Below are 9,233 nucleotides of genomic sequence, written 5' to 3'. Positions count from 1 at the left end.
ACACACAGCAGATGAAGGAGCAAGATAAAAACCCACCAGACCTAACAAATGAAGAGGAAATAGGCAGTCTACCTGAAAAATAATTCAGAATAATGATAGTAAAGATGATCCAAAATCTTGGAAATAGAATAGACAAAATGCAAGAAACATTTAACAAGGACCTAGAAGAACTAAAGATGAAACAAACAATGATGAACAACACAATAAATGAAATGAAAAATACTCTAGATGGGATCAATAGCAGAATAACTGAGGCAGAAGAACGGATAAGTGCCCTGGAAGATAAAATAGTGGATATAACAACTGCAGAGCAGAATAAAGAAATAAGAATGAAAAGAACTGAGGACAGTCTCAGAGACCTCTGGGACAACATTAAACGCACCAACATTCGAATTATAGGGGTTCCAGAAGAAGAAGAGAAAAAGAAAGGGACTGAGAAAATATTTGAAGAGATTATAGTTGAAAACGTCCCTAATATGGGAAAGGAAATAGTTAATCAAGTCCAGGAAGCACAGAGAGTCCCATACAGGATAAATCCAAGGAGAAATACGCCAAGACACATATTAATCAAACTGTCAAAAATTAAATACAGGGCTTCCCTGGTGGCGCAGCGGTTGAGAGTCCGCCTGCCGATGCAGGGGACATGGGTTCGTGCCCCGGTCCGGGAAGATCCCACATGCCGCGGCAGCGGCTGGGCCCGTGAGCCATGGCCGCTGAGCCTGCACGTCCGGAGCCTGTGCTCCACAACGGGAGAGGCCACAGCAGTGAGAGGCCCGAGTATCGCAAAAAAAAAAAAAAAATTAAATACAAAGAAAACATATTAAAAGCAGCAAGGGAAAAACGACAAATAACACACAAGGGAATCCCCATAAGGTTAACAGCTGATCTTTTAGCAGAAACTCTGCAAGCCAGAAGGGACTAGCAGGACATATTTAAAGTAATGAAGGAGAAAAACCTGCAACCAAGATTACTCTACCCAGCAAGGATCTCATTCAGATTTGATGGAGAAATTAAAACCTTTACAGACAAGCAAAAGCTGAGAGAGTTCAGCACCACCAAACCAGCTCTACAACAACTGCTAAAGGAACTTCTCTAGGCAAGAAACACAAGAGAAGGAAAAGACCTACAATAAAGAACCGAAAACAATTAAGAAAATGGGAATAGGAATATACATATCGATAATTACCTTAAATGTAAGTGGACTAAATGCTCCCACAAAAGACACAGATTGGCTGAATGGATACAAAAACAAGACCCATATATTTGCTGTCTACAAGAGACCCACTTCAGACCTAGAGACACATACAGACTGAAAGTAAGGGGATGGAAAAAGATATTTCATGCAAATGGAAACCAAAAAAAAGCTGGAGTAGCAATTCTCATATCAGACAAAATAGACTTTAAAATAAAGATTCTTAGACGAGACAAAGAAGGACACTACATAATGATCAAGGGATCGATCCAAGAAAAAGATATAACAATTGTAAATATTTATGCACCCAACATAGGAGCACCTCAATACATAAGGCAAATACTAACAGCCATAAAAGGGGAAATCGACAGTAACACATTCATAGTAGGGGACTTTAACACCCCACTTTCACCAATGGACAGATCATCCAAAATGAAAATAAATAAGGAAACACAAGCTTTAAATGATACATTAAACAAGATGGACTTAACTGATATTTATAGGACATTCCATCCAAAAACAACAGAATACACATTTTTCTCTAGTGCTCATGGAACATTCTCCAGGATAGATCATATCTTGGGTCACAAATCAAGCCTTGGTAAATTTAAGAAAATCAAAGTTTTATCAAGTGTCTTTTCCGACCACAACGCTATGAGACTAGATATCAATTACAGGAAAAGATCTGTAAAAAATACAAACACATGGAGGCTAAACAATACTCTACTTAATAACGAAGTGATCACTGAAGAAATCAAAGGGGAAATCAAAAAATACCTAGAAACAAATGACAATGGAGACACGACGACCCAAAACCTATGGGATGCAGCAAAAGCAGTTCTAAGAGGGAAGTTTATAGCAATACAAGCCTACCTTAAGAAACAGGAAACATCTCAAATAAACAACCTAACCTTGCACCTAAAGCAATTAGAGGAAGAAGAACAAAAAAACCCCAAAGTTAGCAGAAGGAAAGAAATCATAAAAATCAGATCAGAAATAATGAAAAAGAAATGAAGGAAACGATAGCAAAGATCAATAAAACTAAAAGCTGGTTCTTTGAGAAAATAAACAAAATTGATAAACCACTAGCCAGACTTATCAAGAAAAAAAGGGAGAAGACTCAAATCATTAGAATTAGAAATGAAAAAGGAGAAGTAACAACTGACACTGCAGAAATACAAAAGATCATGAGAGATTACTACAAGCAACTCTATGCCAATAAAATGGACAACCTGGAAGAAATGGACAAATTCTTAGATTTGCACAACCTGCCAAGACTGAATCAGGAAAAAGTAGAAAATATGAACAGACCAATCACAAGCACTGAAATTGAAACTGTAATTAAAAATCTTCCAACAAACAAAAGCCCAGGACCAGATGGCTTCACAGGCGAATTCTATCAAACATTTAGAGAAGAGCTAACACTTATCCTTCTCAAACTCTTCCAAAATATAGCAGAGGGAGGAACACTCCCCAACTCACTCTACGAGGTCACCATCACCCAGATACCAAAACCAGACAAGGATGTCACAAAGAAAGAAAACTATAGGCCAATATCCCTGATGAACATAGATGCAAAAATCCTCAACAAAATACTAGCAAACAGAATCCAACAGCACATTAAACGGATCATACACCATGATCAAGTGGGGTTTATTCCAGGAATGCAAGGATTCCTCAATATACGCAAATCAATCAACGTGATACACCATATTAACAAACTGAAGGAGAAAAACCATATGATCATCTCAATAGATGCAGAGAAAGCTTTTGACAAAATTCAAAACCCATTTATGATAAAAAACCCTGCAGAAAGTAGGCATAGAGGGAACTTTCCTCAACATAATAAAGGCCATATATGACAAACCCACAGCCAACATTGTCCTCAATGGTGAAAAACTGCAAGCATTTCCACTAAGATCAGGAACAAGACAAGGTTGCCCACTCTCACCACTCTTATTCAACATAGTTTTGGAAGTTTTAGCCACAGCAATCAGAGAAGAAAAGGAAATAAAAGGAATCCAAATCGAAAAGAAGAAGTAAAGCTGTCACTGTTTGCAGATGACATGATACTATACATAGAGAATCCTAAAGATGCTACCAGAAAACTGCTAGAGCTAATCAATGAATTTGGTAAAGTAGCAGGATACAAAATTAATGCACAGAAATCTCTGGCCTTCCTATACACTAATGATGAAAAATCTGAAAGTGAAATCAAGAAAACACTCCCATTTACCATTGCAACAAAAAGAATAAAATATCTAGGAATAAACCTACCTAAGGAGACAAAAGACCTGTATGCAGAAAATTATAAGACACTGATGAAAGAAATTAAAGATGATACAAATAGATGGAGAGATATACCATGTTCTTGGATTGGAAGAATCAACATTGTGAAAATGACTCTACTACCCAAAGTAATCTACAGATTCAATGCAATCCCTAACAAACTACTACTGGCATTTTTCACAGAACTAGAACAAAAAATTGCACAATTTCTATGGAAACACAAAAGACCCCGAATAGCCAAAGCAATCTTGAGAATGAAAAACGGAGCTGGAGAAATCAGGCTCCCCAACTTCAGACTATACTACAAAGCTACAGTAATCAAGACAGTATGGTACTGGCACAAAAACAGAAATATAGATCAATGGAACAGGATAGAAAACCCAGAGATAAACCCACGCACATATGATCACTTTATCTTTGATAAAGGCGGCAAGAATGTACAGTGGAGAAAGGATAGCCTCTTCAATAAGTGGTGCTGGGAAAACTGGACAGGTACATGTAAAAGTATGAAATTAGATCACTCCCTAACACCATACACAAAAATAAGCTCAAAATGGATTAAAGACCTAAATGTAAGGCCAGAAACTATCAAACTCTTAGAGGAAAACATAGGCAGGACACTCTATGACATAAATCACAGCAAGATCCTTTTTGACCCACCTCCTAGAGAAATGGAAATAAAAACAAAAGTAAACAAATGGGACCAATGAAACTTCAAAGCTTTTGCACAGCAAAGGAAACCATAAACAAGATAAAAAGAAAACCCTCAGAACGGGAGAAAATATTTGCAAATGAAACAACTGACAAAGGATTAATCTCCAAAATTTATAAGCAGCTCATGCAGCTTAATAACAAAAAAAACAAACAACCCAATCCAAAAATGGGCAGAAGACCTAAATAGACATTTCTCTAAAGAAGATATACGAACTGCCAACAAACACATGAAAGAATGTTCAACATCACTAATCGTTAGAGAAATGCAAATCAAAACTACAATGAGATATCATCTCACACCAGTCAGAATGGCCATCATCAAAAAATCTAGAAACAATAAATGCTGGAGAGGGTGTGGAGGAAAGGGAACCCTCTTGCACTGTTGGTGGGAATGTAAATAGATACAGCCACTGTGGAGAACAGTATGGAGGTTCCTTAAAAAACTACAAATAGAACTACCATATGACCCAGCAATCCCACTACTGGGCATATACCCTGAGAAAACCATAATTCAAAAAGAGTCATGTACCAAAATGTTCATTGCAGCTCTATTTACAATAGCCAGGACATGGAAACAACCTAAGTGTCCATCATTGGATGAATGGATAAAGAAGATGTGGCACATATATACAATGGAATATTACTCAGCCATAAAAAGAAATGAAATTGAGCTATTTGTAATGAGCTGGATAGACCTAGAGTCTGTCATACAGAGTGAAGTAAGTCAGAAAGAGAGAGACAAATACCATATGCTAACACATATATATGGAATTTAAGGGAAAAAAATGTCATGAAGAGCCTAGGGGTAAGACAGGAATAAAGACCCAGACCTACTAGAGAATGGACTTGAGGATATGGGGAGGGGGAAGGGTAAGCTGTGACAAAGCGAGAGAGAGGCATGGACATATATACACTACCAAACGTAAGGTAGATAGCTAGTGGGAAGCAGCCGCATAGCACAGGGAGATCAGCTCTGTGCTTTGTGACCGCCTGGAGGGGTGGGATAGGGAGGGTGGGAGGGAGGGAGACGCAAGAGGGAAGAGATATGGGAACATATGTATATATATAACTGATTCATTTTGTTGTAAAGCAGAAACTAACACACCATTGTAAAGCAATTATACTCCAATAAAGATGTTAAAAAAAAAAAAAAGAATTCATCAAAGAAGCAGGTTAGGGCTTCCCTGGTGGTGCAGTGGTTGAGAGCCCGCCTGCCGATGCAGGGAACGCAGGTTCGCGCCCCGGTCCGAGAGGATCCCACGTGCCGCGGAGCGGCTGGACCTGTGAGCCATGACCGCTGAGCCTGCGCGTCCGGAGCCTGTGCTCCGCAACGGGAGAGGCCACAACAGTGAGAGGCCCGGGTATCACAAAAAAAAAAAAAAGAAGAAGCAGGTTATGAAATTAACATGTAATAATAAATAGCACTCATACACACAAATACTTACCAATTAGAAGATATGATGGATGATGAAAACTCATTTACAGTAGCAACAACAGAAAATAAGATGCTTAGAATAAACAAATGTCAGTGCCCTTTAGGCAAAGACCCCCAGGAACACACTGGTGGTTGGACAAATTGGGATTATTGCTTCTTGCATCAGAGAGCACGCACACTATGGGAATCATAGGGTATCTCAGTAAGTGGGTGTTGGAAAATACTTATTATAGAATTTGGTCTTGTGGTAGGTGATCTTGAGGAGGGTTTAATGAAGTGGGGCTTTAGTTTGGATGCTGTCAGGAAATGAAAGTACTTCTATAAATGGTATCTTTTTTTTCAATTTTATTTAAGTATATTTAATTTACAATGTTGTATTAATTTCTGCTGTACAATGAAGTGATTCAGTTATACATGTATATTCTTTTTCCTACTCTTTTCCATTATGGTTTATCACAGGATATTGAATATAGTTCTCTGTGCTATACAGTAGGACCTTGTTGTTTATCCATTCTATGTATAATAGTTTGCATCCGCTAATCCCAAACTCCCAATCCATCCCTCCCCCACCACTCCTCCCCCTTGGCAACCACAAGCCTGTTCTCTATGTCTGTGAGTCTGTTTCTGTTTTGTAGATGTTTATTTGTGTTGTATTTTAGATTCCACATGTAAGTGATATCATATGGTATTTGTCTTTCTCTTTGTGACTTAACTTCACTTAGTATGATAATCTCTAGGTCTATCCATGTTGCTGCAAGTGGCATTATTTCATTCCTTTTTATGGCTGAGTAATATTCCATTGTATACATGTACCACATCTTCCTTATCCATTCATCTGTCAATGGACATTTAGGTTGCATCCATGTCTTGGCTATTGTGAATAGTGCTGCTATGAACATAGCGGTGCATGTATCTTCTTTTTTTTTCTTAACATCTTTACTGGAGTATAATTGCTTTACAATGGTGTGTTAGTTTCTGCTTTATAACAAAGTGAATCAGCTATACATATACATATATCCCCATATCTCCTCCCTCTTGCATCTCCCTCCCACCCTCTCTATTCCACCCCTCTAGGTGGTCACAAAGCACCACGCAGGGGCCATGCTAATCTTCTCTGTATCGTTCCAATTTTAGTATATGTGCTGCCGAAGCAAGCACTTTTAGAATTATAGTTTTGTCTGGATATATGCCCAGGAGTGGGATTGCTGGATCATATGGCAACTCTATTTTTAGTTTTGTGAGGAACCTCCATACTGTTTTCCATGTATGAATGGTAGCTTAATACATCTTATCTAGTTGGAAGACTAGACTGAGGCTAAAAGGAGTTGTTAATGTTTTGACAAAAAAAAATTTTAAGGTCACGGAACAGTTTTAATTTCCCCCTGTTTAGCTCATTTAAATCACACTTAGTTTTCAAATAAAGACAATAATGAAATCATACTTCCATCTAAACATGATACAACTATCCTGCCTACAACCAAAACACACCAGCCCTTCTCAAAGAGAGGATGCTGAGTCTTTGGGCGATGTTCGCTTTTCTCCTTTGATATTCTGTAACCTAAATTCTGAAAATAAGCTTAGCTCTTATTGATAGATCTTACATTAGATGATAAGAGAATAGGAGAGGGAAGAAAACAAAAATATTTGGATAACATACATACAAACATATTCATAACAAAATAAGGAAGAGATATTCATAACTATTTGAATCCTCGTTTCTGCAATGTGGTCAGAGCTGGTCTTTATAACTCCCTTCTTCCATTACTCATTCCTTATTTCCTTTGCCCTCAACAAGCCTCTTAGTTGGTCATGACTCTTTGCCTGCTGGAGTGAACCAAACCTTCATTCTTGAAAGGTCTAAGCCATTAACAGTCCTGCTTATGTTGAGTTGTTGTAGTTATTCTTTGGCTTTATTCACACGACACGGTAGAGATGCCATAAGGCAGCTCCTGTATTCCAGACATACTCTTCCTCGTTACCATTGTAGAGTAGCAATCCAACTTGCCCTTGGTAGTCAGGATCAATTGCCCCAGCCACTATAGAAACCTCCTTATTTGCCTGTTAATTCTGAGTCATGGGGAGCCCAAGGTGGCTAGGTGGCAATTCAATATACTCATTGCCACATTGCCTAGTGGAATCATGCATTCCTCCCTTTATAACTAAGACCTCTAGATCAGCAGAGCCTAAGGTCACAGGGGACAGGGAGCAAAAATGTTGCTAGTAGATCACCAGGCGTAATAGGGAGAGGACCCACTCTTATTTCCACCCTTTGATTCCTGGCCCTGTGAACCCTGGCTACGAGAAAAGCAGCACCATCCGTTGGACGCTGATTTAGAGCATATACAGCGTGGAAGTCATTGCTACAGCCCTGCAAGGCATTGCCACCTAGAGGGCCCTGTAATAGAGTCTTCAAAAGGCCAGTACAGGGACTTCCCTGGTGGCGCAGTGGTTAAGAATCCGCCTGCCAATGCAGGGGACACAGCTTCGAGCCCTGGTCCGAGAAGATCCCACATACCGCAGAGCAGCTAAGCCCGTGCGCAACAACTACTGAAGCCCGCGCGCCTAGAGCCCGTAATCCACGACTAGAGAAGCCACCCCAGTGAGAAGCCCTCGCACCGCAACGAAGAGTAGTCCCCGCTTGCTGCAACTAGAGAAAGCCTGCGCGCAGCAACAAAGACCCGACGCAGCCAAAAATAAATAAATAAATTTATTTAAAAAAAAAAAAAAAGGCCAGTACACCATTCTATAAAGCCAGCTGCTCCAGGATAATGGGGAACATGATAAAACCAGTGAATTCCATGAGCACAGGCCGATTGCCAGATTTCGTTTGCTGTGAAGTGAGTTCCTTGATCAGAAGCAAGACTATAAGTCCACGGATGGTAAATTTGGCAGAAGGACTGTGTTCAGGGACCTCCTTGCCATCAATTTCCCCATCGGGTTCTTTCTGAGTCCCTTATGACCCAGCTAACCACTGAGCATAACCTGTGAATCAATATAGACTCATACCTCTAGCCATTTCATCTTCTAAGCAAGATGAATAGTCAGGTGCACTGCTTGAAATTCTGGCCCCTGGAAGGATTCCCTTTCATCACTGTCCTTCACAGATGTCCTAGAAAGAGTCTGTACTGCTGTAGATGTTTGCTTGGTGCAGAACCATGTGTAAACCAAGCCTGAGTTTTCTCTTCCTCAGTCAGCTGGTTGCCAGGAGCTCTGCAGGAGGCTGTAAGTGTGGGATGGGAGAGAGAAGGTAATGTAGTGGGAATAGGAGTCATGAGCATTTGGACCACTTCCTCATGAAATTTACTTGTGCCCTCTGGGCCTCTTCAAGTACAGTCTCGACGATACCACCTCCATTTCATAATGAGCACTGTGGTACTGCCCACTCTTATGGCTTGGTAGGTCAGACAGTACCTAGTTCATGAAGGGCAGCTCAGATCACATGGTAATGGGGTAGCCTATGGTCAAGTGGCCAGCAGCAAGCCAAACGCTGTTTCCCAAAAAGAGTAGTCACCCACAAAATCCTAAGGGTCTGTTCTGTGATTCACCTGTGGGAACCTGCCAAAGGCTCCAATCATCTCCAGCTGCCAGTGACACTCCAAGTGC

The 9,233-nt window shown here is 40.0% G+C and overlaps 1 pseudogene; it reads right to left on the bottom strand.

The window, feature by feature from the left end:
- Positions 1-6,720: 6,720 nt before the first annotated feature.
- LOC136140588 (U6 spliceosomal RNA) lies at positions 6,721-6,788 on the bottom strand (annotated as a pseudogene).
- Positions 6,789-9,233: the final 2,445 nt, after the last annotated feature.

This window comes from Phocoena phocoena, chromosome 1 (genome assembly GCF_963924675.1).
Source record: "Phocoena phocoena chromosome 1, mPhoPho1.1, whole genome shotgun sequence".
NCBI lineage: Eukaryota > Metazoa > Chordata > Mammalia > Artiodactyla > Phocoenidae > Phocoena > Phocoena phocoena.
The sequence above is the reverse complement of the archived record's forward strand: the minus strand, read 5'-3'. Positions and strand labels throughout refer to the sequence as shown.